Source organism: Bos grunniens, chromosome 4 (assembly GCF_055505025.1).
Source record: "Bos grunniens cultivar Pamir isolate PY7600 chromosome 4, Bosgru_T2T1.0, whole genome shotgun sequence".
Taxonomy (NCBI): Eukaryota; Metazoa; Chordata; class Mammalia; order Artiodactyla; family Bovidae; genus Bos; species Bos grunniens.
This window is the reverse complement of record NC_141168.1, coordinates 85,468,933-85,494,259: the sequence shown is the minus strand read 5'-3', so window position 1 is coordinate 85,494,259 and position 25,327 is coordinate 85,468,933. Positions and strand designations below refer to the sequence as shown.

The window sequence follows — 25,327 nt, the reverse complement described above, 5'->3', positions numbered from 1 at the left end:
CTAAAGCTGAAACTCCAATACTTTGGCCACCTCATGAGAAGAGTTGACTCATTAGAAAAGACTCTGATGCTGGGAGGGATTGGGGGGCAGGAGGAAAAGGGGATGACAGAGGATGAGATGGCTGGATGGCATCACCGACTCGATGGACATGAGTTTGAGTGAACTCCAGGAGATGGTGATGAGCAGGGAGGCCTGGTGTGCTGTGATTCATGGGGTCACAAAGAGTTGGACACGACTGAGCAACTGAACTGAACTGAAATGAATATTTCATTGTGTATATGTACCACAATTTCTTTATCCATTCATCTGTCAATGGACATCTAGATTGCTTCCATGTTCTAGCTATTGTAAATAGTGTTGCAATGAACAATGGGATACATGTATCTCTTTCAATTTTGGTTTCCTCGGGGTATATGCCTAGGAGTGGGATTGCTGGATCATATGGTGGTTTTATTCCTAGTTTTTTAAGGAATCTCCACACTATCTTCCACAGTGGCTGTATAAATTTACAATCCCACCAGCAGTGCAAGAGTGTTCCCTTTCCTCCACATCATTTCCAGCACTAATTGTTTATAGATTTCTTGATGAGGGCCATTCTGAGTGGTGTGAGGTAATATCTCATTGTAGTTTTGATACACATTTCTCTAATAATGAGCGATGTTGAGCATCTCTTCATGTGTTTGTTAGCCATCTGTATGTCTTTGGAGAAATGTCTGTTTAGGTCTTTTCCCCACTTTTTGATTGGGTTGTTTGTTTTTCTGGTATTGAGTTATATGAGCTGCTTGTATATTTTTGAAATTAATCCTTTGTCAGTTGTTTCATTTGCTATTATTTTCTTCCATTCTGAAGCTGTCTTTTCACCTTTTTTATAGTTTCCTTTGCTGTTCAAAAGCTTTTAAGTTTAATCAGGTCCCACTTGTTCAGTTTTATTTTTATTTCTGTTACTCTAGGAGGTGGGTCATAGAGGATCTTGCTTTGATATATGTCATCGAGTGTTCTGCCTATGTTTTCCTCTAAGTTTTATAGTTTCTGGTATTACATTTAGGTCTTTAATCCATTTTGAGTTTATCTTTGTGTATGGTGTTAGGAGGGGTTTTAATTTCATTCTTTTACATGTAGCTGTCTAGTTTTCCCAGCACCATTTATTGAAGAGGCTGTCTTTGTCCCATTGTATATTCTTGCCTCCTTTGTCAAAAATAAGGTAGATACATGGGTTTATTTCTGGGCTTCCTATATTATTATTATTAATTCCTATTATTATTATAAGTCGCTTCAGTTGTGTCCGACTCTTTGCGACCCCCATAGACGGCAGCCAATCAGGCTCCCCTGTCCCCGGGATTCTCCAGGCAAGAACACTGGAGTGGGTTGCCATTTCCTTCTCCAATGCATGAAAGTGAAAAGTGAAGTCGCTTCAGTCGTGTCCGACTCTTCGCGACCCCATGGACTGCAGCCTTCCAGGCTCCTCCACCCATAGGATTCTCCAGGCAAGAGTACTGAATACATTGGTCTATATTTCTGTTTTTGTGCCAGTCATACTGTCTTGATGACTAGAGCTTTGTAGTATAATCTGAAGTCAGGAAGGTTGATTCCTCCAGCTCCATTCTTCTTTCTCAAGAGTGTTTTAGCTATTCAAATCTTTTGTGTTTCCATATGAATTGTGAATTTTTTTTCTAGTTCTGTGAAAAATGCATTCGTAATTTGATAGGGATTGCATTGAATCTGTAGATTGCATTTGGTACTATAATAATTTTCACAGTATTGATTCTTCCTACACAGGGTCATGGAATATCTCTCCATGTTCATGCCATCTTTGATTTCTTTCATTAGTGTCTATAATTTTCTGTGTATAGTTCTTTTGTCTCAGGTAAGTTTATTCCTAGATATTTAATCTTTTTGTTGCAATTGTGAATGGGATTGATTCCTTAATTTCTCTTTCTGAATCTTCATTGTTAGTATGTAGAAATGCAAGTGATTTCTGTGTATTGATTCTGTATCCTGCAACTTTGCTAAATTCACTGATTAGCTCTAGTAATTTTCTGCTACTATCTTTAGGGTTATGTACAGTATCATGTCATCTGCAGACAGTGAGACAATTTCTCTTTTCTGATCTGGATTCCTTTTATTTCTTTTTCTTCACTGATTGCTGTAGGTAGAACTTCCAGAACTATGTTGAATAATAGTAGCAAAAGTGGGCATCCTTGTCTTGTTCCTGATATTAGGGAGAATGCTATCAGTTTTTTGCCATTAAGAATAATCTCTGTTGTAGGTTTATCATATATGGCCTTTACTATGTTGAGGTAGGTTCCTTTTATGCCTATTTTTTGAAGAGTTTTAATCATAAATGGGTGCTGAATTTTGTCAAAGGCTTTTTCTGCATCTATTGAGATTATCATGTGGGTTTTATCTTTCCATTTGTTAATATGGTACATCACATAAATTGATTTGCATATATTGAAGAATCCTTGCATCTTGGAATAAACCCAACTTGATCATAGTGTATGAGCTTTTTGATCTGTTGCCAAATTCTGTTTGCTAATATTTTGTTGAGGATTTTTGCATCTATGTTCATCAGTGATATTGTCCTGTTGTTTCCTTTTTTGGTGTTGTCTGTGTCTGGTTTTGGTATCAGGATGATGGTGACCTCATAGAATGAGTTCGGAAGTGTTCCTTCTTCTGCGATTTATTTAAAGAGTTTTTGAAGGATGGGCATTAGCTCTTCTCTAAATGTTTGATAGCATTCTCCTGTGAAGACATCTGGTCCTAGGCTTTTTTTTCTCTGAGATTTTTGATCACAGCTTCAATTTCAGTGCTTGTAATTGGGTTGTTCATAATTTCTATTTGTTCCTGGTTCAGTTTTGGAAGATTGAACTTTTCTAAGAATCTGTCCATTTCTTCGAGGTTATCTATTTTATTGCCATATCATTGTTCATAATAGTTTCCTATAATCCTTTTATTTCTGCATTGTCTGTTGTAACCTCTCCTTTTTCATTTCTAATTTTGTTGATTTGATTCTTCTCTCTTTTGTTCTTTATAAATCTGGCTAAAGATTTGTCAATTTTATTTATCTTTTCAAAGAACCAGCTTTTAGTTTTATTAATCTTTACTGTTGTTTCTTTCATTTCTTTTTCATTTTATTTCTGCTCGGATCTCTATGATTTTTTTTTTCCTTTTACTAATTTTAGAATTTTTTTGTTCTTCTTTCTCCAGTTGTTTTAGGTATAAAGTTAGATTATCTATTTGATGTTTTTATTGTTTCTTGAGGATTGTATTGCTATCAGTTTCCCTCATAGAACTGCTTTTGCTGCATCCCATAGGTTTTGAGTTGTCATTGTAATTTGTTTCTAGAATTTTTTTTATTTCCCTTTTGATTTCTTCAGTAACCTGTTGGTTATTTAGAAGTGTGTTGTTTAATCTCCATGTGTTTGTGTTTCTTACAGTTTTTTTCTTGTATGTGATATTTAATCTCATAGTGTTGTGGTCAGAGAAGATGCTTGATATGATTTCAATTTTCTTAAATTTACTGAGGTTTCATTTGTGACCCAAGATGTGTTCTATCCTGAAGAATATTACTTATGCAATTAAGAAGAAGGTATATCCTTCTGCATTTGTATGGAATGTCCCAAAAGTGAGTGAAGTTGCTCAGTCGTGTCTGACTCTTTGTGACCCCACGGACTGTAGCTTACCAGGCTGCTCCATCCATGGGACTTTGCAGGCAAGAATACCAGAGTGGGTTGCCATTTCCTTCTCCAGGAGATCTTCCCAACCCAAGGATCAAACTCGGGTCTCCCACATTGCAGGCAGACACTTTACCCTCTGAGCCACCAGGGAAGCCTGGAATGTCCTAAAGGTATCAATAAATCCATCACATCTAATGCACCATTTAAGACTTATGTTTCCTTATTAATTTTCTGAGTTGATGATGGTGCCCATTGGTGTGAGTGGGGTGATAAAGTCTCCTCCTATTATTGTGTTACTGTCAATTTCTCTTTGTATGTCTATTAGTGTTTGTCTTATATATTGAGGTGCTCCTATGTTGGGTACATAGTTATTTATAATTGTTATGTCTTCCTCTTGGATTGATCCCTTGATCATCAGGTAGTGTCCTTCCTTATCTCTTGTAATCTTCTTTATTTTAAGGTCTATTTTGTCTTATATAAAGATTGCTACTCCAGCTTTCTTTTGCTTTCCATTTGCCTAGAATATATTTTTCCATCGTCTCCTTTCATCTATATGTGTCTTTAGGTCTGAAGTGAGTTTCCTGTAGACAGCATATTTATGGGTCTTGTTTTGTGTCCTTTCAGCCAATCTGTGTCTTTGAATTGGAGCATTTAATCCATTTATATTAAAGTTATTATTGATATATATGTTTCTATTGCCATTTTCTTAATTGTTTGGGGTTGATTTTGTAGATCTTTTTTCTTCTCTTGTATTTCTTAACTATATAAGTCCCTTTAACATTTTTAAAGCTGTAACATTGTAAAGCTGGCTTGGTAGTACTAAATTCTCTTAACTTTTTCTTGTCTGAAAAGCTTTTGATTTCTCCATCAATTTTGAGTGAGATCCTTACCAGGTACAGTAATCTTGGTTGTAGATTTTTCCCTTTCAGTACTTTAAATATATCCTGCCATTTCTTTCTGGCCTGCAGAGTTTATGCTGAAAGATCAGCTGTTAAACATATGGGATTTCCCTTGTATGTTACTTGTTGCTTCTCCCTTGCTGCTTTTAATATTCTTTGTGTTTAGTCTTTTTTATTTTGATTAGTATATGTCTTGACATGTTTCTCCTTGGGTTTATTCTGTATGGGATTCTTTGTGCCTCTTGCACTTGATTGACTACTTCCTTTTCCATGTTGTGGAAATTTTTAACTATAATCTCTTCAAAATTTTTCTCATACCCTTTCTTTTTTTCTCCTTCTTCTGGGACCCCTATAATTTGAATGTTGGTGGGTTTGCTATTATTCTAGAGGTCTCTGAGACTATCTTCAGTTCTTTTCATTCTTTTTTACTTTATTCTGCTTTTCAGAAGTTGTTTCCACCATTTTATCTTCTGGCTCCCTTATTCGTTCTTCTGCTTCAGATATTCTGCTATTGATTCTTTCTAGGGTATTTTAATTTCAATAATTGTGTTGTTTGTCTCTCTGTGTTTATTCTTTAATTCTTCTAGGTCTTTGTTAATTGATTCTTGCATTTTCTCCATTTTGTTTTCAAGCCTTTTGCCATCTTTACTATCATTATTCTGAATACTCATTCAGGTAGTTTGCCCATTTCCTCTTCATTTATTTGGACTTCTGTGTTTCTGATTTGTTCCTTCATTGTGCAGTATTTCTCGGCTGTTTCTTTTTTTTTTTTTTTTAAACTTATTGTGTTTGAGGTCTCCTTTTCCCAGGCTTCAAGGGAAGTTGAATTCTTTCCTTGAAGAAGGTTGAATTCTTTCTTCCTTTTGGTTTCTGCCCCCCCAAGGTTGGTCCAGTGGTTTGTGTAAGCTGCATATAGGGTGAGATTTGTGTTGAGCGTTTGTTTGTTTGTTTTCCCTCTGATAGAAAGCCTGAGTGAGGTGGTAATCCTGTCTGCTGATGACTGGGTTTGTATTTTTGTTTTGTTTGTTGTTTAGATGAGGTGTCCTTCACATGGTGCTGTGGTGGTTGAGTGATGCCAGGTCTTGTATTCAAGTGATTTCCTTTGTGTGAGTTCTCACTATCTGATACTCTCTTGGGTTAGTTCTCTGGTAGTCTAGGGTCTTGGAGTCAGTTCTCACACTCCAAAGGCTCAGGGTTTGATCTCTGGTCAGGAATGAAGATTTCACAAGTGGTTTGTTATGGCATTAAGTAAGATTAAAACAAATATCCAAAAATGAGAAACCAATCATGAATCCCAGACAAATGGGGTAACCACAAAATCAGGCAAATAATGATTAAATAATGAAATAGACACATATGCATATACACCCATGAACAAAGTCAAAACAGTCCAACAAAATAAAGTACAGTAGATTAACCCTGTGAACAAAGGAAATCAACAATTATATTTATCAGTTAAGAACAAAACTAATTAAAGCACAAACTAGAAAACAAAACTAAAGCAAGGTGCCAAGTGGGGAATGAAGCAATGAAAACAAAATTAACAAATATTTTGAGAGGAAAGGAAAGAAAGAAAGAAAGAATAGATATGCAAAGTTAAATAGAGGCAGATGAGGAGTTATATATATTAAAGATTAACTACAAGGGGAAAAGAACAGTAGGAAAAGCAAACAAAGGAATAAATGTAGAAAAACTATAACAAGTTTTAAAAATTAAAATTATAAAAAGAGAAAAAAAGGAAGAAAACAAAAAAAGGAAAATAAAAAAGGAAAACTCTAAAGAACTGCAAAAGCCCATGTAGAAGCAGAGTTTTATAACAATAAAAAGTATGACAGAATATACACATACACATATACACCCATAAGCAAAATCAAAACAGTCCAACAAAAATAAAGTCCAATAGGTTGACCCGGTAAACAAAAGAAACAAAAAATTATATCTACCAGAACAATACTAACTAAAGCACAAACTGGAACACAAAAGTAAAGCAAGGTGCCAACTCGGGAATAAAGCAATGAAAATAAAACTAATGAATGTCTTGAGAGGAAAGGAGAGAAAGGAAAGAAAGAAAGAAAGAATATTTCTTCTATTTACTCCTAGAGGAGAACATAGGCAAAACACTCTCTGACATATATCACAGCAGGATCCTCTATGACCCACCTCCCAGAATACTGGAAATAAAAGCAAAAATAAACAAATGGGACCTAATTAAACTTAAAAGCTTCTGCACAACAAAGGAAACTATTAGCAAGGTGAAAAGGCAGCCTTCAGAAGGGGAGAAAATAATAGAAATGAAGCAACTGACAAACAACTAATCTCAAAAATATACAAGCAACTCCTACAGCTCAACTCCAGAAAAATAAATGACCCAATCATAAAATGGGCCAAAGAACTAAATAGACATTTCTCCAAAGAAGACATACAGATGGCTAACAAACACATGAAAAGATGCTCAACATCACTCATTATCAGAGAAATGCAAATCAAAACCACTATGAGGTGCCATTTCACGCCAGTCAGAATGGCTGCGATCCAAAAGTCTACAAGCAATAAATGCTGGAGAGGGTGTGGAGAAAAGGGAACTCTCTTACACTGTTGGTGGGAATGCAAACTAGTACAGCCACTATGGAGAACAGTGTGGAGATTCCTTAAAAAACTGGAAATAGAACTGCCTTATGATCCAGCAATCCCACTGCTGGGCATACACACTGAGGAAACCAGAAGGGAAAGAGACACGTGTACCCCAATGTTCATTGCAGCACTGTTTATAATAGCCAGGACATGGAAGCAACCTAGATGTCCATCAGCAGATGAATGGATAAGAAAGTAGTGGTACATATACACAATGGAGTATTACTCAGCCATTAAAAAGAATACATTTGAATCAGTTCTAATGAGGTGGATGAAACTGGAGCCTATTATACAGAGTGAAGTAAGCCAGACAGAAAAACACCAATACAGTATACTAACACATATATATGGAATTTAGAAAGATGGTAACAATAACCCTGTGTACGAGACAGCAAAAGAGACACTGATGTATAGATCAGTCTTATGGACTCTGTGGGAGAGGGAGAGGGTGGGGAGATTTGGGAGAATGGCATTGAAACATGTATAATATCATGTATGAAATGAGCCATCAGTCCAGGTTCGATGCATGATACTGGATGCTTGGGGCTGGTGCACTGGGACGACCCAGAGGGATGGTATGGGGAGGGAGGAGGGAGGAGGGTTCAGGATGGGGAGCACGGGTATACCTGTGGCAGATTCATTTTGATGTTTGGCAAAACTAATACAATATTGTAAAGTTTAAAAATAAAATAAAATTTAAAAAAAAAAGAAAGAAAGAATAGATATGCAAAGTTAAATAGAGGTAGATAAAGAAGATTTATATATATTAAAGACTAACTGCAAGGGGAAAGAACAGTAGGAAAAGCAAGGAAAGGAATAAATTAAGAAAAAATAATAATAGGTTTTAAAAATTAAAAATTCAAATTAAAAAAAAAAAAAAGAGAGAGAGAGGAAAAAAAGGAAAACTCCACAGAACTGCAAAAGCCCAATGTAGAGGCAGAGGTTTATAACAACAATAAAAAATATGACTGAGAGAAAAAAAAAGCTCAAAAACTTAATTGGATTTCGTAGTGCCAATAAAATCAACAACTGCAACAGAGGGGTGGGGGGAAGGAAAAAGAAAAAAAAATCCAAAAGAATCTACAGAACAAATTAAAAAATAAGAACAATAAACGTTTTTCTTGAGTCACTGTGTCAGGGTCCCTCACTGGGAGTCACAGTCCACCTTACCTCCCTAGGATGCCCTCCAACACTGTACTGATCTCTGGACCTGCTGTGGGGGCAGCTCAGATTCTAAATCTGGTCCTTCTCCTGTGTGTTCTTGCCTCCAATGTCCACAGCTATCAGAACTAGTGTGCTTTCTTTTGTGGCAGTTCTCAGTGACCTTTTATATATTCCATAGACAGAGTCTGCCTAGTTGATCATGTGGATTTAATCTGCAGCTTGTAGAGCTGGTGGGAAGGTTCTGGGTTTTCTTGCTTAGCCACACTGCCCATGGGTTTCAATTGTGTTTTATTTCTACCTCTATTTGTGGATCGTCCACTGGGGTTTGTTCCCAGTGGAACAAACTGGTAGGCTGGCCTGGAGGGCTTGGGTTTGCCCCTGTGAGGGCCAGCTGTGGAAGTGGTGCAGCTGCTTGAGTCACAGGGCTTCTGGCAGAACCAGGTACTCAGGGGAGCTGGCGGCTAGGGCAGAAGGAATTACTGTGCTCTAGAAGACTATGGCAACCACTATTGGCCAATATGCTCCAGTATTCTTGCCTGTAGAACCCCTTCCCTGACAAAGAAGCCTGGCAGACCACAGTCTACAGGGTTGTAAAGAGTCAGATACGACTGAAGCATCCCTACACACATAGACACAGGACTTTTGGGGCCTGTGGCAGCTCTGCCCCAGTGAGTTGAGCGTGAAGGTGGCACAGCTGCTTGGGTTGCAGGGACCCAAGGGGCACCAAATGTGCAGGGACACAGACTGCCTCTGCCATAGGAGTTATGGGCCTATCAGTCTTTTTTCAAGCCTCTTGTGGCTGGCGATCAGAAGGCCTCTTTAGCCAGTCTTTCTCCGTAGCTCCTCCCATTCAGGCACTTCTATCTTTTCTTCTTAATGCTGACTCAATATTCTAGAGATTCACATTTGACTATTTTGTGTTTTCTGTTACTTTTGAATGGTCTTTGTTGTTTATGTTTTTAGTTACTCTCTATGAATTCATCAACTTCTATTTTTAATTATACGAAAATTAAGTTGTAGCTTGTTATTCTTTTTAATACAATACTGTAGCCTGCTTGACCTCTCTCATACTTTTTATTTAATCTCTTTGCTAATAAGTTTTCATATATTATAAATCCTTACCTCCAAAATACAATATTTTTGGAACCTACATTCTCTTTAAAGAATAGTTTTGACAGATTTACATGAGCATTAACTTTACATATGTGTGATTCCCATGCTTATCTCAGTCCATTTTTTCTTTTAAGTTTTACTTTTAGATTTTTAATACTATTGAACTCTTAAAATGTATGTTAACATATTTTTGAAGAAACATTGCTTTTTTAATAGGCACACAAATGCTATATTTTCTGATATACATAAAAATGTCTTTCTCTTTTTCACTTTTCACTTTAAAAAGAACTCAGTTGGGCATAAAATAATTGCATCATGTCCTTTTGCTCTTAAACACTGTAGACTGTTCTTTTTTCTTATGGCAATTTGATTTACAAAGGAAAATTCCAAAGTCAACTAGTGTTTTGTTCCTTTGTAATAAAATATTTTCCAGCTGAATTCTTGTGCAGATAAGTGCACACACACACACACATTAACACACAAACACTCTCATACATATAAAAACCAATTATGGTAAACTAATTATAATTCTGGAATCTAGATAATATGTCTACAGGTTTCATTTTACTATTCTTGCAAGTTTCATGTATATTTGAACATTTTTATTTAAAAATTTGTAATTAAATCATTTCCCAAGATGCTCACAGGTGCAATTTTTTTTTCTTTGAATCAAATTAAATGAATGCTCCATACGGTATACTAACATGCATTTCAACTCAGAAAAGTTTCTATAAATACTGCTTTGACTATTGTTCCAGCTCCCATTTCTTGTTCCCTACTCTACAATGACAATAATTCTTGGATTGGATTTCAGCTAATTTTTTTCCTTGCCTATCATATTCTATTTTAACTTTTATAGTTGTGTGTTTTTGAATTCTACATTTTGGGAAACATTAATGAGTTCTTTATATCCTTGGTTCCTTGTACTTCAAAGGGAATTATTTAAAAAGTCATTTTAAACATGAGTTATTTTATACGTTCTTTTTAAAATTATTTAAATAAGTACATTAAAAAGTTGATTGCTATTTAAAATTTAACTTTCAAGAGCATCACATTTATAATCATTTATAGATAGAAAGTAATATATTTGAATTCTACTTTATTTAAAAGAGTAAAATACAGACTCACATATGTATTTAATGTCTATTTAATAATGGACCTGATACAAGCACTGAAATAACAAGTAATTATACATATACTTTTACTACACCATGCTCAAAAAAGTATTTGTGTTTATTCACTATGATGGACATGATTCATTAAGTCAATAAGGAAATTATTAAAAAAGAAAAAAATGTTGAAACTAAGAATAAAAAATTAATTGAGTTACTTTTTAAAAAGTAAAAATTGGCCTCAATTCACGTCATAACTTCTTTTACATAAAACAAACTCCTCTGGCATAGGTATTCATTTTCTCTCTAATAGCTTAATATAAATTACAGCTAGTCTTTGGGTTGAGGTTATCCAAATTGGATAAAGTATACTGAGACATAATCTGGATTCAAAAATCAAGCAAAACCAACTAAGGCAGATTATCATCTCTATGACTCAAAAGTAAGAAAGCAGTTCTTGTCATAGAGAATTCTTTATTTAGGTTCCACAACTGACTCAAATATGTATCTGGAGATAGTAAATTAATCACATGTGTAAGTATGCTTAACATCTTGATGTCCAAATTCAAACAGATACAGATTTGAATGGGCTTTTACTTCTTTCAGTTCAGTTGCTCAGTCATGACTGACTGACTGCAACCCCATGGACTGCAGCATGCCAGGCTTCCCTGTCCATCACCAACTCCTCTCAGAGCTGCTCAAACTCATGTCCATCAAGTCACTGATGCCAACAAACCATCTCATCCTCTGTCATCCCCTTCTCCTCCTGCCTTCAATCTTTCTTAGCCTCAGGGTCTTTTCCAATGAATCAGTTTTTCTCATCAAGTGGCCAAAGTATTGGACTTCAGCACAGCATCAGTCCTTCCAATGATTATTCAGGACTGATTTTCTTTAGGATTGATTTGTTTGAGCTCCTTATAGTCCAAGGGACTCTCAAGAGTCTTCTCCAACACCACAGTTCAAAAGCATCAATTCTTTAGCACTCAGCTTTCTTTGTAGTCCAACTCTCACATCCCTACATGACTACTGGAAAAACCATAGCTTTGACTATACCTACCTTTGTTGGCAAAGTAATGTCTGTGCTTTTTAATATGCTCTCTAGGTTGGTCATAGCTTTTTTCCAAGGAGCAAGCATCTTTTAATTTCATGGCTGCAGTCACCACCTGCAGTGATTTTGGAGCCCATGAAAAGTTCATCACTGTTTCCATTGTTTCCCCATCTATTTGCCATCAAGTTATAGGACCAGATGCCATGATCTTCTTTTCTTGAGTGTTGAATTTTAAGCCAGATGTTTCATTCTACTCTTCCATTCTCATCAAGAGTATCTTTAATGCCTCTTTGCTTCCTGCTATAAGGTTGTGTCATCTGCATATCTGAGGTTATTGATATTTATCCCAGAATTTTGATTTCAGCTTGTGTTTCTTCCAGTCCAGCGTTTCTCATGATGTACTCTGCATATAAGTTAAATAAGCAGGGTGACAATATACAGCCTTGACGTACTCCTTTCCCAATTTGGAACCACACATTTGTTCCATGTCCGGTTCTAACTTTTTCTTCTTGACCTGCATACAGATTTCTCAGGAGGCAGGTAAAGTGGCCTAGTGTTCCCATCTCTTGAAAAATTTTCCACAGTTTGTTATGATTTGCACAGGTAAAGGCTTTATCATAGTCAATGAAGCAGATGTTTTTCTGGAATTCTCTTGCTTTTCCTATGATCCAGTGTTTGTTGGCAATTTGATCTCTGGTTCCTCTGCCTTTTCTAAATCCAGCTTGAATATCTGAATGTTCTTGGTTCACATACTGTTGAAGCCTCACTTGGAGAATTTTCAGCATTACTTTGCTAGTGTATGAGATGAGTGCAATTGTGTAGTAGTTTGAACATTTATTGGCATTGCCTTTCTTTGGGATTGGAATGAAAACTGACCTTTTCCAGTCCTATGGCCACTGCTGAGTTTTCCAAATTTGCTGGCATATTGAGTGCAGCACTTTAACAGCATCATCTTTTAGGATCTGAAATAGCTCAGCTGGAATTCCATCACCTCCACTATCTTTGTTCTTAGTGATGCTGCCTAAGGCCCACTTGACTTGACTTTGCACTCCAGGATGTGTGGCTCTAAGTGATTGATCACACCATTGTGGTTATCTGGATCATTAAGATCTTTTTTGTATACTTCTGTGTATTCTTGCCCCCTCTTAACACCTGCTTCTGTTAGGTCCATACCATTTCTGTCCTTTATTTTTCCCATCTTTACATGAAATGTTCCTGGCTCTATGATTTTAGGGCAGTTTTTTTTTTTTTTTTTTTAACTTCAGGATTGTTTTTAAATCTCTAAATGAGGATAATAGTATTATCTAAATCTTAGGAATATTGTATTATATAATACATCTAAAAGTCACTTATATTTTATGCCTAAAGAAATTCACTTGCAAACATCTGGCATATTAGAAAAGTTCAATCACCATGTTTTCAGAGGAGAATCACAAGTATTAACAATGAATAGTTGTGCCTATCAAATTCTGTGGACTCACAGTTAATAGAGCCCCAGATTGAACTAAAATGGGTTGCAACATAAATAAAGTTCACTGCTGATTTCTCATTTAAAGAAAAAAAGATGAACAAGCAGCCTTTTAGGGATAACGTCTCAGAATAGCTTCTGATTACACACAAAGAGGAAAATGTTGAGGGATTTCACATAAAAGTCAGAATATTCACATAAGACTGATAAGAATTTTAGTAGAGGAGAGAAATGATAATTAATTATTTTAATAGTAGGCTTGCATATTTGTGATGTCAGAGGCAGGGACCATAATCTTTCTACTGAATTCTTTGATTCTTAAAATGTTCACAATTCCTCATTTCTAACCAAAGTTAGGGAAATGGCATTGCCTAGAAGACCTTCCCTTAAACTGGTCTCCTGTCTACTATCTCTAATTTATTTCTGTTTTTGTTTTTTACCCAAAACCTTACAAACTATATATGCCAGAAACTTAAGACATAAGTTCCTTCCTATAAGGGCAAGATGATATGAGATCCAAAGATTTAGTTCTAGTCCAATAACTCAAGCACAATAAATGTACAGTGAGTATTTATTATTCTGATAAGAATCAACATGTGGGTCTCCAGAAATTCTTATGGTAATTTTTTAGAACTGTCTATTGGAGAAGGAAATGGCAACCCACTCCAGTGTTCTTGCCTGGAGAATCCCAGGGATGGGGGAGCCTGGTGGGCTGCCGTCTATGGGGTCGCACAGAGTCGGACACGACTGAGGCAACTTAGCAGCAGCAGCAGCAGAGAACCACAGAATATATTATTAGAAAACACCAAAAGAGTAGGTGTAGAAGGATTCTGGGCTTGCGTTAAGCTTCAGCCACAAAAAACCTATGTGACTTGCACAAGTTATTGAACCTCTCAATAACAATGTTTTCATATGAAAGAAAATAATAACACCTACTTCAAAGGACTGATTGCACATTAACTCTCTGTTAACTATGCTTAAAATAGGTTATAATAAGTAGTAGGCATTTTTAAAGTATTTGCTCTCATTTTTACTTTTTTTTGTTTTTACTATGCTATCTCTCCACTTTGGGGACCTCAAAATTAAACATTTTTAAATGTTTTAAGATAAAAGACTAGAAAATAAATGATATAAGATATAAATGAGGACAAATGAACAAAAACACAAAAGTAAATAAAAAATAAATAACGTATTATGACAAAAGAGCCAAGAATATACAGAGGGGAAAGGACAATAAATGGAGCTCAGAAAACAGGATAGCCACAGGTAAAAGAATAAACCTGGAGTACTATCTTACAACATGCACAAAAAAATAAGTCAAAATAAATTGAAGACTTGAACATAAAGACCTGAAACCATAAATTTCCTAGAAGAAAATAGGCAGTAATTTCCTTGACATCAGTATTGGCAATTATTTTTTAGATTTAAGAGCAAAAGCAAAGGCAACAAAATAAAAAACCAAGTGGGAGTAAATCAAACTAAAAGCTGCTGAACAGCAAAAGAAACCATCAACAAAATAAAAATATCACCTATCAAATGGGAGAAAATACTTGCAAAATCATATATCTATTAAGGCATTAATCTGCAAAATATATTCAAAAGAATTTAAACAACTCAATAGCAAAAGTCAAATAGTCTGATTTTAAGATGTGCAGAGGATATGGATAGACAGTTTTCCAAAGGAAACATACAAATGATTAACAGGGACATAAAAATGTGTTCAGTATCACTAATCGTAGTATGTGTGTGTACTAAGTAGCTTCACTTGTGTCTGACTCTTTGTGACCCTAAGGACTGTAGCCCTCCAAGCTCCTCTGTCCATGGTATTCTCCACCGAAACATACTGGTGTATGTTGCCATTTCCTGCTCCAGGAATTATCAGGAAAATGGAAATCAAAATCATAGTGATATAAACTTCACACCTGCTAGAATGGCTATCATCAAAAAGATAAGATATGGCAAATGCTTGTGAGGAAGTGGACAAAATGGAACCTTTGTGCACTGCTGGTAGAAAGCAAATTGGGACAGTTACTACGGGAAACAGTATGAGTTACATCAAAAATTTAAAAAATAGAACTAAAATCTGATCCAGCAGTTCCACTTCTAGTAGTCATCCAAAAACAAACAAAATGAAAAAGGACACTAGTAATTTAAAAATATATCTTCATTTTCATGTTTGCTGCTGCATTGTTTAAAATGGACAAGACATGGAAACAGCCTAATTGTCTATCATCAAATGAATGGATAATGAAAATGTAACATATATATGTATATATATTATAGACAACAAAGTATATAATATAGACAACCATTTGCGTCTTTGCATTTCTTTCTCTTGGGGATGGTATTGCTCACAGTATTAGCAACCTCAATCCATTGTTATTCAAGAACCCTTCAATCTATTTGTCACTTCCACTGTATAATCATAACGGATTTGATTTAGGTCATACTTGAATGGTCTAGTGGTTTTCCCAACTTTCTTCAATTTAAGTCATATTAATAATATAATATAAACAGTATAATATTATTAATAATATGTTTTAATATAATTATATTTAATATAATAATATAATATTATTAGTATGAAAAAGTGAAATTGTTAGTCATTCAGTTGTATCTAACTCTTTGTGATGCCATCTATAGCCTGCCAGGTTCCTCTGACAATGGAATTCTCCAGGCCAGAATACTGGAGTGGTAAGCCATTTGCTTCCCCAGGGGATCTTCCAAATCCAGTAATCAAACCCAGGTCTCCCACATTACAGGCAGATTCTTTACCATCTGAGCCACAAGAAAAGCCCATTAATACATGTAATATATATAACATTTCATATATACACTATTATATATTATAATAAGTATTATATAATTATATATTACATATAATTATATTATACTAATAATATTGGTACTTCCCAGGTGGCTCAGATGGTAAAGAATTGCCTGCCATGCAGGAAACCTTGGTTCAAGCACTGGGTCAAGAAGATCCCCTGAAGAAGGGAATGGCTACCAATTCTGCTATTATTTTATATATAATTATATTATGTGTGTGCTTAGTATATTGCTTATATTATGTTGTTAAACTGGCTTCAATAGAAGAAAGTAGGGAAAACCACTAGGCCATTCAGGTATGACCTAAATCCCTTATGATTGTATAGTGGAAGTGACAAATAGATTCGAGAGATTAGATCTCATAGACAAAGTGACTCAAGAACAATGGATGGAGGTTGCTAACACTGTAACCAGTATCATCCCCAAGAAACAAAAATGCAAGAACACAAAACAGTTGTCTGAGGAGGACTCACAAGTAGCTGAAAAAGAAGAGAAGAGAAAGGGAAACATATATTTAACTGAATGCGTATTTCCAAAGAACAGCAGGTGGAGATAAGAAAAACTTCTTACATGAACAATGCAAAGAAATAGAGGAAAACAATAGAGTGGGAAAGATGAGAGATCTCGTCAAGATCAAAGGAATGTCTCATGCAAAGATGGGCACAATAAAGGATAGGAACAGTAAGGACCTAACAGAAGTGAAGAGATTAAAAAGATGTGGCAAGAATACCCAGAAGAATAGTATAAAAAAAGTTCTTGATGACCCAGATAACCACAGTGCTGTGATCACTCACCTAGAGCCAGGCATCCTGGAGTGTGAAGTCAAGTGGGTCTTGGGAAGCATCACTATGAACAAAGTTAGTGGAGGTGATACAATTCCAGCTGATCTATTTCAGATCCTAAAAGATGATGCTGTTAAAGTGCTACACACAATATGCCAGTAATTTTAGAACCCTCAGCAGTGGCCACAGGACTAGAAAAGGTCAGTTTTCATTTCCATCCCCAAAGAAGGGCAATGCCAAACAATGTTTAAAATACCGTTCAATTGCACTCATTTCACATTCTAGCAAGGTAATGCTCAAAATCCTTCAAGCTATGCTTCAACAGTATGTGAACCAAAAACTTGCAGGTGTTCAACCTGGATTTAGAAAGGGCAGAGGAACCAGAGATCAAATTGCCAACATCCATTGGATCACAGAAAAAGCAAGAGAATTCCAGAAAAACATCTACTTCTGCTTCATTGACTATGCTAGAGCCTTTGACTAGGTGGATCACAACAAACTGGAAAATTCTTAAAGAGATGGGGATACCTGACCCCCTTACCTGCATCCTGGGAAACCTATGTGAAAGTCGAGAAGCAACAGTTAGAACCAGACATGGAACAATAGACTGGCTCCTAATTGGGAAAGGAGTACATCAAGGCAATATACTATCACCCTGCTTACTTAGCTTATATCCAGAGTACATTATGACACATAATGGGCTGGATGAATCACAAGGTAGAATCAAGATTGCCAGTAGAAATATCAACAACCTTAGATGATACTTCCCTAATGGCAGAAAGTGAAAATGAACTAAAGAACTTCTTGATGAGTGTGAAAGAGGAGAGTGAAAAAGCTGGCTTAAAACTCAACATTCAAAAAATGAAGATCATGGCCTCCAGTCCCATCACTTTATGAGAAATAGATGAGGAAAAAATGGAAACAGTGACAGACTTCATTTCGTTTGGCTCCAAAATCACTACAGACTGCAAATGCAACCATGAAATTAAAAGACACTTGCTCCTTAGAAGAAAAGCTATGACCAACCTAGATAGCATATTAAAAAGCAGAGATATCACTCTGCTGACAAAGGTCTGTATGGTCAAAGCTATGGTTTTTCCAGTAGTCATGTGTGGATGTGAGAGTTGGACCATAAGGAGGGCTGAGTGCCAAAGAATGATGCTTTTGATCTGCAGTTCTGGAGAAGACTCTTGAGAGTTCCTTGAACTGTAAGGAGATCAAACCAGTCAATCCTAAAGGAAATCAGTCCCAAACATTCATTGGAAGGACTGATGCTGAGCTGAAGCTCCAACTTAACTACCTGATGTGATGAGCTGACTTATTGGAAAAGACCCTGATGCTGGGAAAGACTGTAGGCAGGAAGAGAAGGAGACGACAGAGGATGAGATGGTTGGATGGCATCAATGACTGAATTTCTTGTGTTTGAACAAGCTCTTGGAGATGGTGAAGGACATGGAAGCCTGGCATGCTTCTGTTCACTGGGTCACAAATAGTCCAACACGACTTAGCGACTGAACAACATGACCAAATTAATATATGCTATATTATATTACATGTAATATTATATATTAGATATGATATAGTCCAATATTTATAATAATAGTAATATAATATTTATTAAAAAATAATATTCCATATTATTCAGCCATGAAAAAAATAAAATTCTGCTATTTGTGACAACACAGATTGATCTACAAGGCATGATGATAGGTGATACAAGTCAGACAAAACATATACCATACAATCTTACTTACATTTAAAATCTAAAAAAAAAAAAAAATTGATCTCAGAGAGAACAGATTAGCAGAGACCAAGGTAGGGATTTCAGGGTAGGATGGGTGAAACAGATGGTAGTCAAAAGGTGATAACCTCCAGTTATAAGATGAATAGGTCCTATGGATATCATGTACATCAGAGTAACTATAGTTCATTATACTGTATCATATATTCAAAAGTCGCTAAGAGAGTAGATCTTAAAAGTTCTCATCACAAGAAAAAAAATAGCTCTATGTATATCAATGCATGTTAACCAGATAGCGTGCTGATCATTTCCCAATATGTACATCATCAAACCATTACGTTTCACAATTGAAACTAATATATTTACATGTCAACTATAGCTCAAGAAAAATTGAGAATAGAATAAATAAATATAATATTTTATTTATAATAATAAACAAATGGAAAAATTAATGTAAACTGGAAATCAAGATGGTTAAATAGAAGGATGCTGAGCTTACCTTCCTGCAGGAACACATGAAAACTAATTCTACATGTTGAGCAACTCTTGCTGAAAATAGACTGGAGATTTGCAAGAAGGTCCTTTACAGACAAGGCTATAAAGAAAGATCGATGTTGAGTTTGGTAGAAAGGGAGGAGGAGCAATTCGGTCAGGACTCAGGTCCCTAGCAAGGGACATAGGAAGGTGTTATCATGAGCTCGGGGATCCTCCTTGTGGAATGAGGGGTCTGAGTCATACAATGGGCACCCCAGCTCGCAAGTTTGACATGAGATGAGTCCACTGTGCAGGTTTGAAAACCAGCGGGACTAAAGGTGGGCTGTAAGAAACTTAAGCTCCACTCATGAACAGCGCACTTGCTAATAACTGGGAACATGGTGAAGGCAGCAGATTGAGCCTGCCTGGGGCTCTGGCCATTTTCCACCACCACCCCAGACTGCATCGTCCTCTGCTCCAGCCATTCTTGTTCTGATGCATCTCTCCACTAGGGGGAGGAGCTTTGCCAAGAAGAGTGCAGACACAGAGAGAACAGCTCAGACCTGACTCTGCCTCTGACCAGGGTGAAGACTATTATTAGCGTTCTGCAGAGGTGGCAGACTGAAAACAGCCTTGGGCTCTGAACCATTTGCCAGGACCTAAGGGACACCTCCAGGAAGACCCATGCTCTCAGCAGATACAACTCTCCCACCGAACCCACTGGACACATGCAGAATGCATAGGGACACTCCTGCACAAGACACCCCTTCAAGACTTGGACACAGAACTTTTCACCTACTGTCAGACAGACAGAGGAAGATAAACAGAATGAGAAGACAGAGGAATGTGTTTCAAATCAAAGAGGAGAAACACCGTGAAAAATCCCTAATGAAACAGAGATAAATAGTTTACCAGTTAAAAGATTGAACTCTTTAAGAATAAGAATGCTAATAGAACTGGAGAAAACTTAGATAAACTGAATTTTAACAAGGAATTGTGTTCAGTGAGTCATGTCTGACTCTTTGCAGCCCTATGGACTATAGCCCACCAGGCTCCTCTGCCCATGGAATTTCCCGACAAGAATACTGGAGTGGGGTGCCATTTCCTACTCCAAGGCATCTTCTTGACCCAAGGGTTGAACCTGTGTCTACTGTCTTGCAGGTGGATTCTTCACCACTGAGCCACCTGGGAAACCCAACAAAGGATCAGAAAATATTAAAAAAAAAAAAAAAAGAACCATTCAGAGCAGAATGCAATAACTGAAATGAAAAACAAACTAGAAGGGCTTACTGCTGCTGCTGCTGCTAAGTCACTTCAGTCGTGTCCGACTCTGTGTGACCCCATAGATGGCAGCCCACCAGGCGCCCCCATCCCTGGGATTCTCCAGGCAAGAACACTGGAGTGGGTTGCCATTTCCTTCTCCAATGCAGGAAAGTGAAAAGTGAAAGTGAAGTCGCTCAGTTGTGTCCAACTCTTAGCGACCCCATGGACTGCAGCCCACCAGGCTCCTCTGTCCATGGGATTTTCCAGGCAAGAGTACTGGAGTGGGTGCCATCACCTTCTCTGAGAAGGGCTTAACAGCAGACTAAATAATACAGAACACATACGTGATCTGGAAGACAGAGTAATGGAAATCACCCAATTGAACAGCAAAAAGAAATATATATTTTTTAATGAGGATAGTTTAATGAGACAATATAAGGCATATTAATATTTATATGATATGGATCCCAGAGGGAGAAGAAAGACAAAAAGTGTTCAAAAGTATATTTGATGAAATTATGAGACTAAAATATTACTGAAACTAAAGAAAGAAACAGATTTCCAGGTATGGACATTACACATAATACTGTGTAATATATTCCTATTCTCAGATTTATATTCACACCATGATTATACCATGTTTCCAATTCTCTGGTGGACAGAAATAGTTCTGTGTCCTTTCTGTGTATATACATATTGCAACCCCATCTTTTACTTATATTCTTTTTCTGCCTTTCTATTAATACTTTAACTTCAAATGCCTAAAGCGTCTCTTTATCAGATGTGCAGGCTTTACATGTGATACAATGATCTCATCTAGTAAATTAGGACCCTCATGTCAAGGCTTCATGAAATATGAGTGAATTGTACTGCAAAGTGCTAAATGTGAGGTTTTAAATAATAAATAAAGTCTATATATGAGCTGAGTGGATGGTAGACCTTCTTTAAAGAGTATTATTTTGTTAAACTGTCTTCTAACATATGATGTGATGAGAAAGAATAATACTACTTTGTTTCTACCCCATTCCAGTACATCTCTAATGATAACATCTTTTTAAAATACATTTAAGGAATTAATCCATAAAAGCAGATCTAGAAATTCAAATAATAGACAATGGCGAGCTTGGTTATACAGGTATCAAATAACCTAAGGGAAAAGAATTTTTGATTGACCTCCTGACTTAATGAGGTCACAAAACTATAGTCATTCTGTTATTTCACTTAAGAGTATTATGTACCAGACAGTCACTGTCTGAAAACATTGAGAAGCACGAAACTCAACTCTAGGATAAAGCTCTGTGGGCCCTGAAATAAACCATTTTTATTTCTAAAAGAAGCTAGAAATGAACCGTGGTATTACAGAACCTAAAACTGCAAAGTGCCCACTGGCCCATTTCCCCCCCCAGTGCTTCTGCACATGAAGTATAACTCCCTTAAGAATACTGCCAAATGCTTCCTTCTGTTAAATGATTCAAATGGTGGTCTTGCCACAATTGCTTTCACTTTTACAGTCTGAAAGTCTCAGCATTTGTATATTTAACCTCTGACTTTTCCTTTTTTGTTTCTGTATCTCTAAACCAGCTTAATTCAGTGGGGAATATAGACTGGTCTGTATTTTAGCACTTCCTGTACTTTGCCTACCATACAGACCTGAGTTAAGGACCATGAGAGCTAGGATCTATTACCATAACCTTTCATACATCACACCAAAACATATATTTTGACGAAGAGAAATTCACTCTCAGAATAGCCCCATTATCCTCTTTCTCCTTCCTCATCATATAACCATACAGAATTAATTTTCTTAAATGCCAAGGAACTTTTGACCAGAGAATTATTTTCTAAGAATGCTTGAAAGTACATTAATTTTTTCTTTGACTTACAGGAGAAAAAAAATAACTTTTGAAATTCGTTAGCTGGAAGGGTGCAAAATTTTGAGAGTTAACCACCTATAAAATATTAACACAAAAGGAAAATTATGATTAGCCAACAACAGTGGGCCCCTGAGGCACTGGATCAAGGAACAAGTGGAAAGAGTTCTGAAAGACTGAATATGCAGAAGAAAGTCAAGGATTGGGAAGAAATGGAAAACACATTTTGCCTAGGGCATACCCTCTATGTAATATGGAGTCTTGCAAAATTTCAAAGGTTTTGACTGAGATGTTGATTTATATGCACACATATGCTTACTTGATAATATTTAGATTCAGGGTATTAATAAATGATGATTAAAGAAAATTGTGGCCTCCATATGTGCCTAAGGGTAGCCTTGATAGACTTTCCAATAATTACCATTTTTCTGATTACAGAAGGGAAGTTGAATGTTAAAGAAGAATGCCAAAGTTTTAATTAAATGTGCAAAAGAAAGTTGATACTAAATCGTACAAGAGAAAATTACTGAAGCATATCCAAGTTGATCAGAAGTCAAAAACTTTCAGTACAAAGAAAACCTTATAATCATAAATTCTTAATATCAACATACTTATTCATCTGATAACCCTAAAATAGAATTTTAATGAGAGTATCCAAAACCAATAGTCTAAACACTGTTTTCATGGGGTTACAGAATTTTACCCTGTCCTCACAAAGTTTTTGACACAGACCCAGGATTTGTATTATCAAAATGTACTAACAATAGAAAGGTATTGTTCAAAGCAAAAGAACTGGAAAATGGAAAAGAGAAAAGAGTAATAGGATTTGGAAATTCAATGAACTGATTTTCTTCATATTGGCCTACCTAACCATGTGGCTATTAATTTCTGCAGTAGTCATTTCTGTACTAAACTATGTCTCTTTGATCTAAAAATAACTAAAGAGTTTATTAAGTTCTACATAATTTTAATAGCACAGTGGAAATTTTAAAAAAAATTTAGACTGAAAGAGCAGACCACATTTATTACAAGCTCTACATGTTACTCCATGGTAAATATGTTACAGTGATTATATACCCTGAGAGAGACTTGAGTTACTAAATAATAAATGGTATTACTAACAAACACAATAGCCAGCATTCACTCATTGATTAAACAGGGACTGCCTGCTTATTTTCTTCCATGTACTGTCTGAGGCATAATGATGCAGACAGAAACAAATGTTTTCTTTCAAGGAGCTCTCCTAAACTGCGGGTTAATCAAGTAAAGAATCTAAGGGCTGGATTAGCACTAAGAACATAGGGGGATCATATTATATTGCTTATATGTAGAATCTTAAAAAAAAAGAGATACAAATGAACTTATTTATAAAACAGAAATAAAACCACAGACAGAGAAAATATAGTTACCAAAAGGGAAAGGCATGGGGTGGGGGATAAATTAAGTTTGGGATTAACATATACACACTACTATATATAAAATAGATAACCAACAAGGACCTACCATGTAGCCCAGAGAACTATACTCAATATGTTATAATAACTTATAAGGGAAAAGAATTTGAAAGTGAGTACATAAATACATATTTACATCTATTTATATAACTGTATCTCTATACTGTACATCTGGAACTGGCACAACATTGTAAATCAACTATGCTTCAATTTAAAAGTAGCATCAAGTTATATAACTTAAATATGTACAGTTTATATATGTCAATGATATCTCAATAAGGCTATTAAAAACAACATGGAAATAAATCCCCCAACTCAGGAATCAGACCCTAGTCTCCTGCATTGCAGGCAGATTCTTTACCTTCTGAGCTACCAGGGAAGCCATAGATATAAATACTAAGTGACAATATTCACCCATACTGGGGCAGCTGCTGCTGCTGCTAAGTCGCTTCAGTCGTGTCCGACTCTGTGTGACCCCATAACGGCAGCCCACCAGGCTCCCCTGTCCCTGGGATTCTCCAGGCAAGAACACTGGAGTGGGTTGCCATTTCCTTCTCCAATGCAGGAAAGTGAAAAGTGAAAGTGAAGTCGCTCAGTCATGTCCGACTCTTAGCGACCCCATGGACTGCAGCCTGCCAGGCTCCTCCATCCATGGGATTTTCCAGGCAAGAGTAATGGAGTGGGGTGCCATTGCCTTCTCCGAGATACTGGGGCACAGATTGGCCTAAATCAGAGGTGTATCAAGTATCCAAAATAGCCCAAGGTCCATAAGTCACTGTCATCATGGATCTATGCATAGTTCTCTTTAGAATAACTTTATATCACATATGTATATGCCTATCTAATATCGTCTTCAATGCTATATACCTGAAACTAGCTCAACACTGTGAATCAACCATATCTCAATAAAAAAAGAAAGAAAAGATTGTCTTTGGTTTTGCTTTAACTTTCAATTTCACTTGCTTGTACTGAAATAATGAACAATCAGGAACCTATCATTTAACTTAAAACTAAAGCAAACTGGCATATGTGTTATTGGTGGTTCATATCTCCCTACTTCTCTCTCTTTCTTTCTTCTATCCTTCCCCACTAGCCGTCACAGAAATAACTATCACTCTGGACTCCATGATTACTTCCAAGTTCTTAATTCTTTCAAAATAAACACATATACCTAAGTACTATGCACCATGGTGTTGCTTGTTTTAAAGTTATAAATCTTAAAACCTGATCTATGTTTCAAAGGCTGAGCAGGTACTATTTGAATTATGTACTTGCTATCTAATCAAGAATGTTTAAAGTGGTGTTAATATCTTCTCTAGAATGATAGGTATAAGTTCATCTCTTTCTAATTATTATGAACAGGTCAGTTTGTAGGGCACCAAAGTGAGGGATTGGCAGAAAAGAAAAGGCCGATTCAGTGTAAGAAGAATCTTTAATTCTTTTCCATTTTCATAGTCAATTCTTGTGATCATATTAGTACTCTGTGTGTGCGTGTGCTTAGTCACTCAGTTGCGTCTGACTCTTTGTGGCTTCATGGACTGTAGTCCGCCAGGCTCTTCTGTCCATGGGATTCTCCAGGCAAGAGTACTGGAGTGTGTTGCCATTTCCTTCTCCAGGGGATCTTCCTCACCTAGGGAACAAATCTGTGTTTCCTGCATTGCAGGTGGATCCATTACTGTCTGAGCCACTGTCACTTAAAGGTCTAGCAGGAGCATTTGGGCAAATTTTCAAAATATAAATATGGGTAAAAATCCTGCATCCAGTCCCATATGGCAAGGAGACCTCAGCCCAAGCCCCTTAG

The 25,327-nt window shown here is 36.4% G+C and overlaps 1 long non-coding RNA gene across 5 annotated transcripts in view; it reads right to left on the bottom strand.

The window, feature by feature from the left end:
- Positions 1–4,204: 4,204 nt before the first annotated feature.
- Positions 4,205–25,327, bottom strand: part of LOC147374458 (uncharacterized) — a 38,398-nt gene continuing 17,275 nt past the window's right edge. For 3 of the 5 annotated variants that reach the window (XR_015162788.1, XR_015162789.1, XR_015162787.1), the window contains one exon: positions 24,939–25,178. This is a non-coding gene — a long non-coding RNA (uncharacterized LOC147374458). Of the gene's footprint in view, positions 5,780–24,938; positions 25,179–25,327 lie in introns of those variants that run through there. The other 2 variants (XR_015162790.1, XR_015162792.1) reach the window with 2 other exon arrangements.